General features: G+C 37.9%; 1 pseudogene across 1 annotated transcript; it reads left to right on the top strand.

The window, feature by feature from the left end:
- The first annotated feature begins 3,225 nt into the window (after window positions 1-3,225).
- LOC143848915 (uncharacterized) lies at window positions 3,226-16,854 on the top strand (annotated as a pseudogene). The gene is made up of 7 exons (XR_013235506.1): window positions 3,226-3,357; window positions 3,505-3,571; window positions 14,892-14,979; window positions 15,605-15,665; window positions 15,776-15,816; window positions 15,929-16,056; window positions 16,454-16,854. The product of XR_013235506.1 is annotated as an uncharacterized LOC143848915 (transcript).
- The last annotated feature ends 4,160 nt before the right edge of the window (window positions 16,855-21,014 follow it).

The raw sequence follows: 21,014 nt of genomic DNA, 5'->3' as shown, positions 1-21,014 counted from the left end.
CAGAAGGATGTGTTAGTTTAGTTAAACCTGCCTAACAGATCATTTTTCCCATTTATGCTTCAGTGAGACCATTCATATTTGATGGTATATGGTTTATTTATTCAAGACCACATGTTCTTTAAATTTCTTCCCTTGGCTCCAATGATCTACAAGTTAGTCCGTGCCTTCCATATATCTCCTCTGGCTCCAATGATCTTCAATTATGGTCCATGCCTTGCTTGCCACATTCTTATAATGATGCAAGCATTAGTATTATAAAAATCATATTGTGTCTGGCTTTGGAGTCATCAAAATATGACTTAAGAAAGTGACCAAGGTTGAACCCTTGGGCTATCATTATCTTATCTAGAGGATGCTAAGCAGAAGGGCATCCTTGCAAAAATCAGTGTCAAGGATGCCCCATTGGATCCATGTCATCAAAGGGCGCTCCATTGGATCCACGTCATCAAAGTGCATTAATTTTACTAAATGCATTTTGATGACAGAGGTCCAATGGGGCACCATCGTGGCTGGTTTTTGCTAGTGCAGCCTTTCGTTTAGCATTCCTCTCATATCAATGTAATATGGTTTTCACCTGCATAACAATAGAAAAGGGGTCTGAGATACAATGTGACAGTAGGGAAAGTGAGTGGGCGCGTTTGAGTCATGCAACTCAACAGAAAACACTGTAGAAAATGAAACGGGCGGTGAGAAATTCACCGAGGATAAATTTGCTCCCTTTACCAATTGTGAAGCCACATCCAATACAACATCTGTACAACAACACATTCTCTCGATCTCACAACATGAACCTTTGGTGGGCCTAACAAGTGAATTATTTAGATCTTTGAAGAAGGATGTACACTTATTATCTCTCCCTCCTAATAAACCCTTGGTAGGGCCAACAATGAATTGTTTAGATCTTTGAAGGCTGCCGCCATAAAAATGGTTATTGTTTTTTTTTATATCACTTGAGCCTACCTAGTTTGATCAAACCGTTCATTTGTTGGGCTCCAACATAAAATAGGCCTTGCCTATAAACTCATCTCCGTAGGATGATCCAAACCCTCTGATCAAGCTCTACAGATCTTAGAGTTAGGATCTTGGAGATGATTTTTAGGAGAGGCCTATTTTTACATGGAGTCCATCATGGCTCAGATATTTGAATAATGTGGGCTGTAATGATTTTTCTAATAAATATGTGTCATATGGTGTATGTGATGTATTTTTTATTTTTTTTAAAATTGAGTGGGGCCAACCTTGTTCGAAGATCTAACCCGTTCAGTTGTTAGGCCCCAACGTAACTGTGTAGTCCCAAGAAAATCAACTCCATTGGATGAACCTAACACTTCGATGTATAGAGATTTCTATATGGTATAGTTTATCTACAAATTAGAGGGTTAGAATCATCCAGCAATGATGATTTTGGGGGCACAATCTAGAAACACTGTGGGCCCAACAACTGAATGATTTGGATCTTCAGACCAGGTGGGTTTAATTGTATTTTTTAAAATATAGGCTCCCTACAGGGCCACCTATTATATGGCACTTCATACATCTTATAACACATTTTTTAGAAAAGCACTTCATACATCATACAACACATATTCTTTAGAAGGGACTTGCTAAGCTCCATCGCAAAAGGCTTTTCACGGCTGGTCTGTTGCACGTCAGACCAGCCACCTAGTGAATGGAGACAAAAGCTATTGTCTTCATTAACGAGGTGGCCGGTCTGATTTGCGATAGACCAGCCGCAAAAACCCTTTTGCGATGGATGCTAGAAATTCTCTCTTTAGAAAATTCACCGGCCCACATTGTTTGAAGATCAAAACCATTCATTTTTTGAGCCTCAACATAAATAGGCTGTGCCCCAAAAATCATCTCCATTGGATGATCCTAACCCTCCAAATTAATACAACGACACCTCATATAAAATATCTACGGTTTGAAGAGTTCAATAAGGATCATCTTAGGGAGATGATTTTTGATGCAGGGCCTATGTAAGTCGGGTCGCAACAAATGAATGGTTTGGATCTTAGAACAAAATGAGCTCGTGATTTTTTTTAAAATACACCTTTTATCGTGTCCACTTTCAAAGATCGAAACCATTCATTGATGGGACCCACTAAGGATTCGTGCTCAAAGGGAGAAAGGGTAGAGTACTAGTTGTTAGAATAAATATGGGTGGGGCCTACCTTATTCAAATATCTAAACCATTCACTTGTTGGGCCCATTGCCTCACAATAGAGAGAGAGGAGAGATGATGAATTTAGCACCGCCCAAATGAAACCACCATTGGGAGCTGCCAATGTGCTTCAGTCATGTATCGATAAGTACTTTTTTTTTAGGGAAATGATAAATGTGCCCCTTATCACCACATGGGACACCCAGCAGTATTGTATCAATGACTGCAGAGGGGATGATGTACTTCACATCTGAAGGACTCAATGGATTTGATTGCCACGTATATTGCAATTGGGTGTCCCATGTGATGAAGAGGGGTGCATTTATCATCTCTCTTTTTTTTTTATTACAAGAAGACTATTAGACCATCGTCTTTTGCAAAAAATAATAAAAATATCCTTACCTTGTAGAGGTGTATGCTTAATAATGATTTTAGCTAGTGTTGCAACTTGGGTCAGGTCTGGTTAGGTTGAGTCTTCATGGGAAAACCCAAGATTCATAAGCCCGACCCTACTCAAGATGATTTTTTGGGTTGTATCTGGTTTTTAAAGTTCAACTGTGAATACTTCAAAGATTTTGGAAAACAACATATAAAGCTTCACACCAAAAATCTCAAAATTTAAGTTGTAAAGTGCATAAACCCGACCCCATTGATACCAATATACTTGAAAATAATTTGACATGCTATTGAAGAAAATTACAGCAAGCCTATAAGAGTGGGTCGGTTCCGGGTTTCGGGTTTCTTTAAACCTGAGCCCTTTAATCTGAGATCCAACCCGGCCCATGTTATTTTCGTGACCCATTATTTCTAAACCCGGCCCATCTCAATTTTTCGGATCGAAAAAGCCCGACCCAAGTTGCAACCTTAAGAATCGGGCGGAGTGATGAGAAATTTTAGAAACGATTATTCATCCCTTCGAGGAATCCTAAAAAAAGGGGAAATCCCGTAAAAGAATAGTTGCCGAACACACATTTTAACGATCTTCCGTGTCTTGAAATATATTTCTTTCCTAGTGAAAATAAGAAAAAGACTTGGAGAGAAGGAGAGCAAAAGGTGTTACCATGGCTACTCGCAGACGAATTTCATCGTCAGTAGCAGCTAATCCTTCTCAAATTGCAAATGAAAACCCCACTCCAGATCTCACCTCAAGAGACCCTCCACTTGCTCCTCAAAAATTAGGGCTTATTTGCCTTGTTTTGATTATACTTCTCCTCCCTTTTTCCTACCTCTTCTTCCATTACCAAATCGAATACAAGCTAAAACGTTCCATCCTCATAAGTGCGACCATGAGCCTTGGTGGGTTTTTTTGTGACCCTCCGTTTGATCCCTGTAGCGTCTAGGTATCTTCTGAAGAGGAATTTGTTTGGGTATCAATAAGAGGGGCACTCCTCAAGGGAACGTTAAAGTGTGAGTTTTTCTGCCCCCCCCCCCCCCCCCCCCCCCCCCCCTTTTTTTTTATATACATATGTTAGTCCTTTTGATACATGAACTGGGTTCGGATAGTTTTTAGATTCTTGTTTGTGTTTTGATTATAGCAATTTGTAGGATCTGGTTAATCACATTTGGGGTGGAATAATTTTGTTTAGATTATTATAATTTGTAGGATTTGCTTTGTTGTTGTTTGGTATTTGTTGGAGTCTTACAGATAAGGGTTAGGGTTTCTAAATTGGCTTGGGAAGGAGTTTTAGAAGAAGTGGTCACTTGGGTTTTCTATAAATAATATTTAACTAGTATTTTTCAAATTAATGAATAATTTTACCCCAGAAATTGTGTTATGAGTACAAAGGAGGACCAACCAAACTCGAAGAACTCGAAGCGGATCAACCCCACTGCGAACTGTTTGGGTTTGTAACAGACGGGTGAAAGGGAAGGTTTTGAGAGGGAATTTGGTTGGGATTGATATCCTGTTTCCCACTCAAGAGGAGGCTCTGTTGTAGTTTGCTAATAGGATTAGGAAAGAGTGTGTGTGTGTTTTGGACGTGGGATTTATCTCATGTTGCATCCTAGTTTGACTAGGTGTTTTTCTTTCGATGGTTTCCTTATATGACTAGGAACCAAAGATACAAAATAATTGTTCGTTTTCATGGAATCTTTGATTTCATCATCGGTAAAACGCCAGCAAGTCTGCCGTTTTGCTACAACCGATCATCGCTGGTATCCACTTCTCGCTGCTTGAAGGAATTCACTCTCACCGCACGCTAGAATCATTGTTGACCGAATCTAAATCTCTCTTCATTGCCGTCTTGATTGGTTTTTACCAGCCGTTTTTTTGTAGCGAAAACATCCTAGAAACCGAAGCTTGTGGCGCGCAGATATGGCTAGTGGATCGCTGTGGGTTGCCATAAATCACAACCACATAACCTGTCCTCGTCAGTTCTTCGCGCATGTTTTGTGTTACCAATTGCCGTACGCAACAGTAACCACTAAGTAACTGCAAAACACCAACTCCACGGAAGGGGTGAGACCGCCGAGCATTAAAACATGAGATGAAATAAGCAGAATAATCAAATGCTCATCAACATTGTCAACTAAAATCTTGTAAAGTCCTTCAACTAAGAAAGCATAGAAAACGAAGTCTCCTCTCTCTCTCTCTCTCTCTCTCTCTCACTATTGCATTTCCTCCAGGAAACTTAATAGTGAATGAATGGGTATCCAACTTAGAAACTGAAAGCAGATTCTTCCGCATCGAAGGTGCGTATAAAGTATTTTTCAGTGAAAGCTTTCCTCAATGTGAGAGTCTTAGCACGTATGTTTGGATTCCGACCATCCTCCTTTGCATATGTACCCATGTGCACCTTTAGTCAAGCCACCAAGCATCGACTCTCTAAGAGGGCACAAGGGATTCTGTGCATACACAAGAGTGATCTTTGGTCTTCCATGCATCAGGTTCAACCTCGGCTTCTTCATCTGTTGAGGGCACTCATATCCGAAGTGTCCGAACTGACTGCAGTTACGACATTTGAATTTACTCTTTTCAAAATATTTCCTATAAGATTCCCTAGTGTATTCCATATTATTCGCATTCCCCTTACTATTATTCTCTCTCTTATTTGCAGTATCAGAAACGTGAACTTGGTCTTTGCCTTTTCTTCCTTGGTTTCTACGATCCTCTTTCATTTGGAGGTGATACCTCATTATGAAGAGGTAATTTCCATTCTGAGTATGAATAAGATGCGTAGAATGTTTCCCAAGAAGGTGAAAGTGAATCTAGTAAGTTCATTACTTGGAAATCCTCTGGTACGATGTATTCACATACCTTCGGTTCCTCTACAAATACTTTCATCTTGTTAAGGTCTTTAACAAGTGTTTTTCAGAATTTTTTTGTTAAAATAATTAACCATTAACAACCTTGTCTGAATCACTGACACACCCCAAAAATTATCTTCCAGGCCATTTACTAATTCCTTTGTCCAGTGGTATTTTTCATACTCAATGGCTAGGGTTTCATTCTTTGATCATAACAAGTAAATCATTGTCATCTTATCAACCTTTTTCCACTGATTGTATGCATCATTCTCGCTATTCCGTGCATTTGATGTAGGCTTAGGAGGACTGGATCGTTAAAGGTGATCTCATAGTCATCTTCTACAAGCACATACATCAATTTCCGTTTCCAACTCATAGTGTTGGAACTGTCCAATTTTTAGTTATTTAAAATTTCTTGTAGAGCACTTTTAGAAGCCATTCATTATGTAAATTGATACACTGTTACTCGATCTGGCGAGCTCTCACTATTCCGTGGCATGGTATGATGGTCCATATCTGATGTCCACATGTAATAATCGGTGTATGTTGAAATTCGGCTTGATGTACTGATAGGGTCAAATCTCCAGAAGAAATCGGCACGAAAATCCGATCCGAAATGCCTCATTTAGACCCCTCCTTCTGATCACGAGTAACTTAAAATAGTGGTCCACTCTTGGCTTCAATTTTGGGTGGCTCTCAGGCAACCAAGCCAAAAACAAGTATGGTGGTGGAAGACCTTTACCAAATTTCACTCTAACGCAGCATGGGAGAGACGAATATTGGTAGTGTGTCGCAACTGGTAGCCAAGATGGTCAAGAGACTTCAGGCAGATTCCGAGATTGGTGGTGAAGGTTGGCGAAGTGACGGTCTGACAGGAGGCTTTGCGGCGAGACTCGTGAACAACAACCCGATGGTGAACGTGGCTGGGATGACGAGAGACGACCGACAGAGACTGGCTGGATGCAAAGGTGATCCACAAGCGGCGCCATACATGACAGGCGGCGTCCAGCTAGTGATCAATGACAACAGATGATAGGAATTGACAATGCGAGCAATCACCAGTGGGTTGGGGAATTTGTTCCGATCGGTGATGGGTGACTGTAGGGACATCTTCCAGTCGTTTTTTCGACGACAATGTACATGCCGTCAATCGGCTCTGATTGGGGTAGTTGTTGGCCATTTGGTTCGTTGCGGTTGATTTGATATTGATCACCGGGGATGGTTTGAGGAGAAAACACATACTACATTCACTTTATAAACAAAAGCAAAAACCTCATGTATGTTACACATATTTTTTCAAAAAAGGAAGTTCTCATCCCAAAATCTAGTGTCCATACCAAAATAATGATTGCCATACATATTTATTCAAAATGAAAGTTCTTATCCCAAAATCCAGTGTCCACACCAAAATAATGGGATTGGAAATAGTACAAAATCATAATCACGCGACAAATTTGGTAAGTTTGAATAACATGGGAAATGTCAAGATTTCAAGAGCACAAGACAATAGAGGAAGCATGATATTAGTGTGCAAATTGTAAGCCGAGCAGTTGGAGGAAAAAACCTCTGTTGTCCTTCTCAAAGGGCTCCATTTCGGATGTTCTTCCTCTTTTAACGTATGTTGACATGCATCTCTCTCTCTCTCTCTCTCTCTCTCTCTCTCTCTCTCTCTCTCTCTTCCACAGGTCGCCATTTTTATCAATCGAGGTCGCAAACGAACTGTGTTTAGGGTTGTGCGACCCGGATCGCTATGCAAATGGACCGTGTTTTGGGGCGTGCAATCAATATCGTGGGTTGATAGGGGGTAGCGACCCCGGTAACACTGCTGAAAACTGAGAACATTCAACCGATGCACAATAATTAAATATAATTGCCCTAATAAAACTTAGCGATTGATCAAACCAAATTAGAATTTTTATCGGATTTTTTTGAAGAAAAATAAATAGTGTAATTGTTACAAAATTAGCATATTGCTAAATATTTACTTTCTCATATAATTTTGTCGCAAAAATTTGTAAAACAATTAAACATTTGGTTGATCGAGTCAATTAAACATTTTGAACTGAGCAATATTTTGGCAAAAGAATTAAATATTTATTTTCACAAAATCTCTTGTTTAACTCAATTCAAAATGAGGATTTAATAAATGTAATTGATTGGGAAACTATCCGAGGGTTTAGTAACATTAGCTTTATAGTGATATCAATTGATGATGCATAAATTGGTAATTACAAAACTAGTAAAAGGGTTGGCCAATTTTCCCCTCACAAATTACAAAATGATAAGAACTAGTCCCAGTTCTAGGATTTTAGGATTGTCTATAAGAGCCAAAGAGATCCCACTCCCTGGCAACTAAGACACTAAACAATTCCTAGAATTTTGGAATTGAAAGAGAGCATCATCGATCTCCAAGGTGAACAAGGAGTTGATTGTTTTGCTCAACGATTCAAGAACATCCATATCCGCAATTGAACATCTGTTCCGCATAAATCAAGGTACTTCTCTCTCATTTTCAAAATCTTCGATTGGTATTAAAGCAACCAGGTTGGTTTGGATTTGGTGTTCTTGGATCTTCTAGATCTATGGTGCTCTCCTTTATGGTGCTCAATCTGTGCTTGGGAGGCATCTTGATTTCAAGTTAAAATCATCCCCAATCGTATAGTTCTTCATTACTGAGTCAACTCAGTTCTCGTTTGTGAATGTAAGGGTGAGGAAGCAGTGGAATCAAGCCTTGGTTATGTATCATCCCATCCCTACTCACGGCCTTTTGTTGGCCAAAATACATCGGCCCACTGCCCATGGTGCCAAAGATCATCCGCTGTGAGGAAACCGTCGTCCATTGCTCGTGTCGCTCGCATTGTTGGATCGTTTTCCCCTAGTCGCAACATTTAGCCGTAGATCATTGTTGCCATCTGATGCGTATTGTAGGCCCAATAAGTGGCATATTTGCCCATTAGAATTTTTAGGATTTTTATTTCCATGTTTTAGTCTTTACGGATTTTATTTTTCATGTTATTTTAATTGCCTATATATAGGCCTCTTGTATTAGGGTTTTTAGATTTTTGATGATAAATGAATGAATTGAGAATAGAGATTCTCTCCCTATCCCTCTTCTTCTTCCCTTTCTCTTCTCTTCTTCTTCTTCTCCTTCTTCTTCTTCTTCTTCTTCTTCTATATCTCCCCCTCTAATTTCTTGTCTTTTCTCTTCTATCTTCTAATCTCTTCCCCTTCTCTTCTTCTTTTCCCTTTATTCTTCTCTTATCTCCTATTTCTCCTTCCCTGGGTCACATCAATTTGGTATCAGAGCCGAAGAGCCAAGGATCTGAGGTCATCTTCAACCTACGCCTCAGCACCCTTGAAGTTTGCTGAGCTAAGCTTCGAATTTGCTGCAGGAAAAGCCATTGTAGCTGTTTTTTTTCACGCAAGAAATAGCCCTAAGATCAGCCCTAAAGTACCCAAAACCAGCCCCTCACCATCCATTCTTATTAGCCGAAAATACCCAAAATAAAAATAAAAATATCTCAGCCATATCTGTTCCGCCGAGAAACACAGCCCAACTCCCCTTCACAACCACCTCCCTGCCAGCCCCTTGTTCCCTTCTACCTCCCAACTTTCAGCCCATTTCCTATTGCAGCCAATCTCCACCTCTTCCATTCAAATCAACCCCTTAACCCTCTGTAAATCATAACCAAATTGCAACCCATTCCTTTGTTTAAAACCTGCAGAAACCGTACCCTAAAATTATGACAGAAGCTTTCAAAACCTCTCAAAATCTCACCCGAACTCTCCTCCTTAGCAGCCATTTCCCATCCCCTTTTTCAGCCTCATCTGCTTCCCAATCCAAACCCAAAACCCTTCCTTCCCTATAGTTTAGCATGCAAAAACAGCCCCAATAGTTCCCTTTTTTCTCTTAGTTTCACATTAAAACCCACCTCCACCGTTGCCTCAGCCCTTTGTTTCACCTATCCCAAAAGCAGCCTTAGAAAATTAGTTGTTGCTGCTCACCCCTGCATTTTCAATGGTGGATTGAAGACAAGGATTAACTTGCTAATTGCACCTTCCAAATTTCAGTTGGCGGAATTTCCGTTGTGATTGTGTAGCAAGATTCGGATTTTATTTCTTTCCTACTCTTTGGCAATGCTACCATAGAAGATAAGAAATCCAAGTCATAGATTACTTTCTTTAGGGGAAACTTATCCTGCAAGTCAAGTCAAGTCAAGAAAGAAAGAAAGAAAGAGGCGAGTGACAGATGGCAACCCAACCCTACTAATAAGGTAAGATATTCCTTACTTTATGTTTAGGCTGAAGAGAAAAGAAAGGTACAGTAACTTACCCATGTCCTCTATTTATTGATTAAAAAAAAAGATAGATAAGACCCCCCCCGGTTCCCTGGACACCCCCATGTTAATCATTGAATAACTTATACTATAAGGTAAATTTCCATCCCCTTTTCCTCCTTTAGGCATCCCCACTTAAGTAAATCATTACTTTTACCCCCATTCTTACCTTGGGCACCCCTTCCAATTAAGTAAGACTAATTCGGCCCCCTCTTTTATCTTTAGGCACCTAAAAAATCAGAAAAAAACATAAGTGGGGTTTTCTTATTCTCTCTCTAGTCTCTCTCTCCTCTCTCCTTGTAGTCTCTCTCTACTTGCGGGCTATTTCCGCTCGAAATTTGTCTGTGACTTCCACACAGAAGTTGTTCCACGCAGAAATGAGAGCACATCCATCTCATTTTCAGCCGTAGACAGCGACTTTCAACACAATTTCAGGAGAAATCTCAGCCATCGATCACGTTCTATCATCTGATTGGCAACTTTCCGACATCCGATCGACGATCCACGAAAAACATTGTTTTCCTTTTGACATCACGGACATATCTTACGGCTGATTTCCACAGTTTCCATTTGGGGGCCATGCAATGTTAATTCGCCCCACCATGACTGCGCCATGGGTTCCATATTTTTATGGTTGTGATGACTACTACTATCCCTATGGAGATTGCGATGTTGCGTGTCTACAATGGATTAAGGCACTTGATGCATACCATAAGTACTATGGTTATGATCATCAAATGACCATTTGTCGAATCAAGGATATAGTATGCAGAGATGCCTAGGTAAAATGGAAACACTTCTTCTGAGAGCGCAATAATTTAGGCATACCTTGTTTTAGTCGATGGCAAGATGTCCGTGCTGAGTTCGCGAAGGTCTATGCTTAAAAAGCTTATTATCGATATCATCAGAGGCAAAGACAAGTCCAACCCTGAGGAGCCTGGGAACAACAGACTCAAGTTACTTTGGATCAGCACTCAGACATGATAGCTAATATGAAGGTAACCTTGAATCGCATTATCGAGCATCTTGGGTTTAAGGCTCCCATGGAGGCCATGACTATCAGGAACTCATGCTCAGCCTACCCATCTCCTTCTTCCCCTGTTGATGAGGCTGCATCTTTAGAAGGGGAGGAAGATGCCATGAATGATATTATCGACTCCCACGACATGCCAGACATAGATGATGCTAGTGGTCTGCCAGAGGCCATTGTCTTAGAACCAGGCACATGTATTTTCAGTGGTCAGTCAGATGATATTGTTGTTGAGGCCGACGTCGACGAGTGTGTTGATTCTGAGATTCTCTCAGGGCCGACTGCCGAGCATCTAGAGAGCGAGCTTGACACTTCCACAGCTGAGGCATATATTGTGGCTGACCCATCGACAGAGCACGGTCGCGAGTCAGGTGAGTGTCCTGACTGATGAGCCATTACCAGAGATAGATGATCGAGAGCACATTGTGGAGGATTGCCCTATCTTTGAGCAGATTGCAGGACTTTGTGCTAACACAGAGGAGATATTGGTAGATATTGTTCATGTGGATATGGTAATGCCTATGGATGTTAATCCAGCACAGGTAAGATCACTTGCATGTTTCAGCAGAGGCTTGGATTGATTGGGATTACTATTTCTACATTCTGTTGTACTTGTCAGGATGGATTGCTTATGCCGATTTCTATTAGGCAGATGTATGACACCGATGGTCTTCTATTACTACTGGAGTGGGTCATTTATATATTTGATCCAGGTGGACCAGAACTCGAGGTGAGTTCTTTTCAACAAGGGGAGAATGATGCGTATTGTAGGCCCAATAAGTGGCATATTTGCCAATTAGAATTTTTAGGATTTTTATTTCCATGTTTTAGTCTTTAGGGATTTTATTTTTCATGTTATTTTATTTCCATGTTATTTTAATTGCCTATATATAGGCCTCTTGTATTAGGTTTTTTAGATTTTTGATGATGAATGAATGAATTGAGAACAGAGATTCGCTCCCTATCCCTCTTCTTCTTTCCTCTCTCTTCTATCTTCTTCTTCTTCTATATCTCCCCCTCTAATTTCTTGTCTTTTCTCTTCTATCTTCTAATCTCTTCCCCTTCTCTTCTTCTCTTCCCCTTATTCTTCTCTTATCTCTTATTTCCCCTTCCCTGGGTCACATCACCATCACAATTAAATTTCATTAAATATAAGATAATTAAGAATTCTACAATTAAACCACTCAAAAAAAAAAAAAAATTCCACAATTAATTCCTTAACTTTGACCGACACATTGCAATGAGTTTCAATATGGGCATTCGTCACACTGTAGGGTGTAGTGCCCTATGTTCCATGCCAAAGAGATCACCACAAAGACTTTTCTAGTTAGGTGTAGTGCGTACGAACTATTGTATTAGTGTATGTAATTCAACGTATTCTTAAAAAATGTATATAATCCCAATTCCGTTGAATACTATCGGATCCCTCGCACATGTGTGTATCTCCACATGCTGTGAATACTTGCATTCCAGTGTGAGATACACCAACACACGATCTATGTGCTTTCTCAAAAACATTGGGTCTACAATTTTCAGGAGCCAATTCCTTCAGAGAAACCCTTGCAGAACTTTCTAAGTACTACATTCGTGCGCTAAAATTCCATCGACAGGTCCCATGGCCCTATAACCACTGCTTGATGTATTATGTGGTTTTGTTTTGGCACTAATTAGGTCAATTCACATTCCTGACACCCAGCTCAACGTGGAAATAGGTCCTAACCAGCTAAGAATTTTCCGAGATTTAATCAACCATATGGTGTATATTTGAGTATGATAAGAGAGAATTGGATTACTGACAATAAAATGGACAGCGTCATAAAATTCCAACAAGGATTTGGTTAGTGGATTGTTGATTATCTCTTTGGAATCTCTTGTGCTTGTTTCTCATAGCGGAAAATGGTTTCTCTCCCATGGATATAGGCAGTCTTGCCAAATCATGTAAACTCGCATGCATCTTGTGGCTTCTGCTTTGATTATTATTTCCAACATGTCTGCTCTGTATGGATCATCTTAGGCCATGCGGATTATTTTCAACATCGTCAACAAGTTTGACGAAGTGAGACGGTATCATGATATGAGGTAGATACCGTAATAATATTGTGTTTCTTAGTCAAGAAATGAGTCACCCAGCCGGAGCAAACTTTTCATCTGGTTTTTGTGGCTGCAGCTACATAGGTGTTGTGATGCTTATTTTGAAACTGATTAACATTTGATGAGATTCTGGTGCTTTGACAAAGATTAGGGGTAGAAGATGATATTCAAGAATGCCCATGATTGAGTCAGGAGAGAATCATTGATGGGTTGAAATTGTGGACTTCTTAAATATTTTTTTTAAAAGGTAAACCAATTTATAAAGTACGGATTTCCATCTTCCAGAAGTCCTCTAAAAGTGGAAAATAATGTAAAGAGGATACTGATAGAAGTCCTCTACAACTGGACTTCTTAAATATTATCATTCTTGTTGAAGCCCATGATTTCTGGAAAGATGAAAGAGGAGGGTCAATTGTGATCCAAAATAAGGTCGAAGGAGAAATATCATGCTAACTTCAATTGGTACCTCCACATGGCTCTGTTTATCACAAAAAATCGCAGTTTGAATCTATGGTTTATGGAGAATTTTAGTGATTTTATGTAATTTTTAGCTAAGGTTTTGATGGACCCTGGCACAAGGAAAATGTGAATAGTTCTTTTAGGTTGGACTTGGGATCTTTCTATTTTTGGAAAGTTTCTCATGTTTACAGTGTTCTATTTCGGCTGCTTGTAACAGGGGTAAGAGTCCTTAATTATGTTAAGCAAGTAGATAATCTAAAACTAGAAGTTTTGTAGTTTTAGAAATTATTGTTCTAGGTTTCCTTGAATGCCTTATTTTGGGCTGCTCTAGAATAGAATTTGGGTTGTGTTAAGGGCTGAAAGTTATCCTAGGCTTACACTAGGTTTTAAGTTGTTTTGGGCCTATAAACATGTAGCAATTTTTAAAAGCTGCTTCTTGGATGAGAACTCGACCAATGTTAAAAGGAGTTGATTCGAGAGAGAGTCAATCATTGACAATCAATTTTTCATTGACTCGTGCTAGTCAAAGGAGTTTTTGATTGACTTGGTAGGGAAAATCTTGAACTTGAACGAAAACTCAACCAACGTAAAACCGAGTAGACTTAGGCTAGTCGATTGACTCATGGAGTTTTTAAACAGTAATATGAAGTTTTGGTGTATTTTTCAAGAGGTTAATTAATATTATTCGATTTCCCTTTGGTGTTTTGGGTTTTACGTTACTTTGATCAAGTTTTGATCCAATCTATTACCATTTCATCTCTCTCTCTCTAGCATTATTTTTGAAGATCCATTGGATTGTGGGTGATTGTTTACTTCTCTTGCAAGCTTTTTACTTTTCGTGGGTTCCTTGTAGTTAACTTGCGTCATAATTGATATGGGCATTTCTGGGCTGTTATATGATGCACGGGTATATTTTTCTTGGAAAAATGAGCTGTCAAAAGTGCAATTGAGTTCCACATATTCCATGATCCATACAATTTATCTTCTAGGCCTTGCAATGGGTTATACACCAAAATTCTTCCTCATTTGAGGATACTAAGCCTTTTGATTTGTAGATGACTGTTTTTTCATATTCAACCACTCATATAAAGCCCCCCCCCCCCCCGCCGCTTGTACTCTGCCTATTCATATTTCACCAAAGAAAAATATGACTCCATCCTATAACAACATGAAATTTTGATTGCTAGTCCTTGATATGGTATATTGATAAATTAAATATGTTTTTCTTGTGAGTCAAATTCGCATTGCCTTTAGTCTCTCAGTTAAAGAGAACTCAGTGGATATTAGTCAATAGATCTCAAAAAAAGGACTTAAAGGATTGTTCACAAAATAAACTCATGATATTGTTGGTAGTGTTTCGATAGAAAATTTAAGTGCAGCGGACTTTCCATGAGGAAGCAACCTAATTTTTGTAAACAAGTAAAGGGCCTTGGGACCTTTTCAGTATGTGTTTTATATAGTTTTTGAATGGTCAATATGTATTATATATTGAACTAGTATGATGCATATTCATTGTTAATTTTCAAATGACTGCATCTAATTTGTCATCATTGCATTTTTGCAGGCCCGAATCATTGGGTATTGTCATTGGAATTGTTTACTTGGTCATTGCAATATTGTTTCAGCATTTTAACTTCACATCAGACTCCAATGTATGTATATAAATTCGTTTTATTTCAAATTGGATTCAAGTCACATATAATTTTTTTTCCATTGTTGAGCAAATCATTTGATTCACATATAATTATTTCCAAATTGGATTAAGACACATATAATCTGACTTAAATTTGTCATGTCCCTGACCGTACCTGACAGCCCCTCTGTCATTATTTTGAAATGTCTACCCTTCATTCACAATTTAACAAAAACTTTGCATTTTTTAAATAATTTTCCCTTATTATTATTATTATTATTATTTTTTTTGTTTGCATAAAAATGCAGTGTGGTATCACTTTTTAATGAAAATTCTAGATTACAAGTTACTAGTTATAACTAAACTAAATTCTGTCACATCTAAAGCACTCGCATAGGTCTAATAGTAACTCCAAATCTTTAAAATTTTAATACGAAACAATGCAATTAATCCAATCGTTGGTGGCGAAAAGAAATTCTGAAAAAAAAGTTATATTTCTTTGAAGTTAACCACCTAAATACTATTGAGGAGATTTTGATTTGGATTTCTCTTCTTCCAACAGCCACCATCACCACCACAACATTATACATATACCTGTGCATCTATAAGCGTATATATTTCTGAGTGTGTATTTTCTCTTACAGTGAAACACTCCTGCTCTTCTTCTTGCCCCAAGTACTGAATTTTCTTTACTCATGCCCTCAGGTATACTCAAAAATAATTTTTCTTCACATTCTAAGGAAAATGTATTATAGAACCAGTCCTTTTTTTAACAGGGAAACTGATTTTTATCTTCATTGCTTTCTTCTGGGCAGCTTTTTAAGATCATCCCATGTCCACCGCATCGCCTGCCTAGGTAGCTTATACATTCATTTTCTCATTAGAAGGCTTTTATGCTCTAAATCATAGTCAGATGTACCTTATATAAATCTTTTGTGTTTCATCTTGGAGACCTTTGGTTTTTTCAGGTTTGATCCTCAAACAGGAGTACTTACTGGAACAAACGACGGGACACTCGTGAACCTGTTTTTAAGACTGTTTGGCCGGTGCGAAGAAAAGACCCTCTGCAATCTGCATCAAACTTTTGGTTTTCCAGGTAAGTTGGCCCTGGTTGTGGTTCTTCTCAAGGACTTAAATTTCGGCTTCGGTTTCGGCCACCACCGAAACTGAAATATTTCAGTTTCCGGTGGAAATTTCGGCCAAAATCTTGTAAAATTCAGTAAAAAATCTCTGCGGAAATTTACAAAATTTTGGTTGAAATGCGATTTCGGTGGGCATTTTGAAACTTCAGTGGATATTTTGAAATTTTACCGAAATCCTGTAAAAAAAAAAACGATTCAATGCACTTTCAGTGTCAGTTTGGACCGAAATCCGAAATTTCGGCTGGAATTTAAAACTATCGTTCTTCTTTTAGGCAGCCCATTATTTGCAAATATATTCCCACTTGGGATTTTGACAAAAATTCGTTTGTCTTCCTTTCAAATGTTCAACAGGCTTTATCATGCCTCTTCTGTTTCTGGCTGAGGCATCTCCTTGCTGGTTGGTACAAATAAAAGCAAAACAACAAACCTAAAAACAGGTAACTGTTTTTCCCACTGACACGCCATAAATCCAGCATTATTCGGTCTGAATCCTTTCTTGTAATCTAACAGTGAAATTTTTGATGTATCATTATTATTTATGGCGAACACGTCTGATTGTTTAAGTGGGAATACATGAGTTTTAATCCCAATCATTAGATTTAATATTTTTCCTGCAGTCATATCACCTCTTTGCTAATTTACTCAGAAATTTCTGCTGTAAACTGTTATAGGTGGTGATTGTGCAAAGTAGATGATCAAACACTGGTTTGATTTAGTTTACTGGCGAGAAAATGACCTACCTAATCTATTTTTATTAATGGGTTATTTTTGTTCAAGTAAATGGCATGGATGGTGTAAGTGATCTCTCTTCTTTAGTTGCAGATTGAGGGCTCTCTCAAGGGTTGTTTGTTACAGTTTGCAATGACAACAGTGTTGCAATTCAAAAGAGATGATGAAGTAAATCACTCTGGATTAATTCATTAGCAGAGGTAATACAGGAATAGCCCCCCACCAATTTCTGCTACTAAGAAAATGATGAGTGGGGGAGTAAATTCTACAAACCTAATGGGAGTTGAAAGCTGCATGCCTTTATTTTGGTAATGGCACTGCTCTAATTTACACTTGTGACTGGATGTTAGTCTCTGTTATAAGTCCTAAAAATCTAGCAACAACCAATCAGAAAAGCATAAAATAAAGAGTGCCACAATCAAACAAGGAATGTGGAAATATTGAATATGTTTTGAAGGTACTTCTGCCTTACATATTCTCAAAGTTCAGATTGAAGTAAAAGTTGAAGAAAAGTGAAAAACATCATCTATTTTGAAAATGTCACAAGCTTGAGTGGCCCGGAGTTTATTTAGAACCTTATAAATGTTCACTTCTTAATGATATTAAATATCATATAATGTAAACTCCAATATATCTATTGAGTATCATATGAATCTGAATTTCGCTAACTATTAAATGCCTTAAAATGTAAACTTTATAGCTAAACATTAGTGATGCAGTTCATATATAATTATGCGACTCTTCGCCCGGCCTGTTATCTATAGAGGATTGACACGTTATAAGAACTACTACATATCAGAGGGTTTGGATCATAGTTACTAGGCCGGGAAATGAATTAGAAAATTGAAACATGAAATAGAAGTGGGAAACATAATGAAATATTAGAGGGAAAATGAGAAACAAAAAAACAATAAAAAAAATCATATGAGAAACTCATCAAGAAACGTCTTAGGAAATGCGAAACGTTTAAAAAATGATAGAGAAACGTCAAAGGAAACACATATGAAGCATAAGGGAAACACTTTTTTTTTTTTTTTTTTTGTAGATTTAGAATTTGTTCATTTCAATTTTCTAGGAGCTTTTTTGAAGCTATGCATAATCACTACGGGGGATTCTGATTCTTCCATTTCAGCAAATTTCTTCTGCTGTAGAAGCTTGCAAAACTTCCCTCCTTAAACTTTAAAAAATAAAATAAAATCTTAACAATTACCATATTAATTAATAGAGAATCTCAATATGGTTCTTAATAACTTTTTAACGTTAAAAAAGAGTGTAGTACCAAGTACAACTCAACTAAGCCTTTGTCCCAAACTAGTTGGGGTCCGGCTAGTGTAGTACCAAGTACAACATTTAAAAAAGAGGAACAATGTCATCACTTTGGTTTATCAATTATCATTCACTGTTTTGTCTCCCTCTCACTATCATTTTCAAAGCTCTCTCCTCTCTTTCACCTCTCACTTTTGAGCTTGTCAAGTATTATTTATGGTTTTCACTCCATATCACCTGGGTTTATTGTTCACTGCTTTCTTGTTTTATTCTTTTTTTTTTTTTTCATTTTTTGAAACTTTTTATTTGTTTTACTTTGTCAAGTATCATTTAAGGTTTTTTTGTACATAATTGTAATTGTGTTAATCAATTATTCTCAACTCAACTCAACAAAGCCTTTGTCCCAAGCTAGTTGGGGTCGGCTAAATGAATCCTTTAGAAAAAAAATTCATGAAGAAGGTAAAAGGGGTCTACTCGGCTCTAGTCCTGGTTCTAGTTGGGTTCTTCTACGTGGATCATTTTCTTCCATTCTATCCTATCCAAGGTTATGTTCTCTGTTAAGTTCCTAGCTATCAAGTCTTTCCTCGCTGTTTCTACCCAGGTTATTTTCGATCTACCCCTACCCCTTTTTACTCCCTCGATTTGGCACGAGTCACCTCTTCTCACCGGAGAATCCAAAGGCCTACGTTGGATATGTCCAAACCATCTTAAGCGGTGCTCTCTCATCTTCTCCTCGATTGGAGCCACCCCCACCCTTTTACGAATGTCTTCATTTTTAATTTTATCTAACCTTGTGTGGCCGCACATCCATCTAAGCATTCGCATCTCCGCTACATTTATCTTATGCACATGCTGCTTTTTGGTGGCCCAACATTTTGAGCCGTACAGCATGGCTGGTCTCACAGCTGTCTTATAAAACTTTCCCTTCAACTTGGTAGGGATTTTACGGTCGCACGGAACTCCTAAGGCAAGCTTCCACTTCAACCAACCTGCTCTTATTATATGGTTAACATCATCTTCAATCTCTCATTCCTTATGTAGAATTGAACCAAGATATCGAAATATATCCCTCTTAGGTACCTCCTGTCCACTCATATTTACTACGTCCTCGTCCCGCCTCCTTACATTACTAAAGTTGCATTCCATATATTCTGTCTTAGTCCTACGTAGTCTAAAATATTTAGATTCCAAAGTAGTTCTTCATAACTCTAATTTAGCATTGACTCCTGCTTTGGTTTCGTCGATTAATACTATATCATCTCCAAATAAAATACACCACGGCACCTCATCCTGGATACCCTCCGTAAGCTCATCCATAACTAGTGTAAAAAGATAAGGGCTTAGAGCTGATCCTTGGTGCAGTCCTATTGTAATTGGAAACTCACTAGACGTGCCATCCGTGGTTCTAACACTAGTTGTTGCTCCATCGTACATATCCTTAATCACATCAACATATTTAGTAGGCACTTTTTTCCTTTTAAGGACCCACCACATAACACTCCTGGGAACCCTATCATACGCTTTCTCCACATCAATAAAAACCATATAAAGGTCCTTTTTATTTTCTCTAAATCTCTCCATTAACTGCCTAATCAAGAAGATAGCTTCCATAGTCGATTGTCCAGGCATAAACCAAATTGATTCTCTGACACCTTAGTCTCTTTTCTTAGTATATGCTCAATTATCCTCTCCCAAAGCTTCATGGTGTGACTCATTAACTTAATTCCCCGGTAATTGGTGCAACTCTGAATATTCTCTTTATTCTTATAAATAGGTACTAATGTATTCAAAATATTGTTAAATAATCTAGTTAACCAAACTAAACCCCAATCACCTAAGCATCTCCAAGCCTCAATAGGAATATCGTCAGGCCCCCTAGCCTTATTCACTCTTTTTATTTTACTTTTTTTATCTTTAAAATTTGAAATTTCATATTTGTTTGTTTCTTTTTATTCAAATATTAATTTATTAATAACATCAAATTGAATTGCGGTTGAACTAGTTTGGATTTGAACCAAGACATTTCTAGTTCGATCACCGATCCAGTTTCTAAATATTGAATTTTGTTCAAAAAATAATAATTATGGTAGAAAATAATAAATGATAATGAGTTGATTTCAACCCATTTTTTTTTATAATTTAGACTTTATATTTACATAAGTGCCTATGCTGTTAAACCTCAATAACCATAGGATTCTTAAACTTCACAATCAGACTGAGTCTTCTCAGATGCAATAATTTAGTCACTGAATTTTGGCCCCCATCTCTTTCAGATTACATCCTTTCATGTATATAATAATATAAGATGGCTACTTGGAGTTAACTTCTGGCCTTATGTTCAATAAAGATAAGCTTTGAGTAGTAACTTATCAAGTAAGAAATTTAAGAGCAAACTTAGATTATTAAACTAATAACATATTTAATAGGAAATTATAAGTAGTTTTCAAACACAATATTATATTGGCAGATAAATTCAAGAGTTGTTTGAGTGAATTGAAAGCATAAAACGTATTTACTCTTGGCCTTTTGGGGAAATAGGAGGGCCTAAATTTTATTAATAAACTCTTTGGCTAATTAATGACAATTACTTAAATATATTTCTAGTTGTTACCAATAAGATAAAAAAAGTGTATGCTACACTGGAAACAAGGGTTCTTTGGGGGGTAAACTTTCAAGTAGAACTGAAAGCAAGAAGGATTAAGTCATCCTTTTTCCCTAGAATGATGGGGACTAGAAAAATACTTACAAGAATAATTACAAGAGGGAAATGATATTTCCACCCTCTTAAAGAGGGCGGAACAGGAAATGCTGTCTGTTTTGGGAAAAGGAGGACAAAATAGGGTGGAAATATCATTTCCCATACAACTAATTGATAATAATTAACAAAGAAGTTTTGATGGTGGAAATGGTCGGATCT

The sequence above is a fragment of the Tasmannia lanceolata genome, unplaced genomic scaffold, assembly GCF_043159265.1.
Source record: "Tasmannia lanceolata isolate RefF3 unplaced genomic scaffold, GAP_Taslan_0.1 ptg000016l, whole genome shotgun sequence".
NCBI classification, from domain to species: Eukaryota; Viridiplantae; Streptophyta; class Magnoliopsida; order Canellales; family Winteraceae; genus Tasmannia; species Tasmannia lanceolata.
The sequence above is the reverse complement of the archived record's forward strand: the minus strand, read 5'-3'. Positions and strand labels throughout refer to the sequence as shown.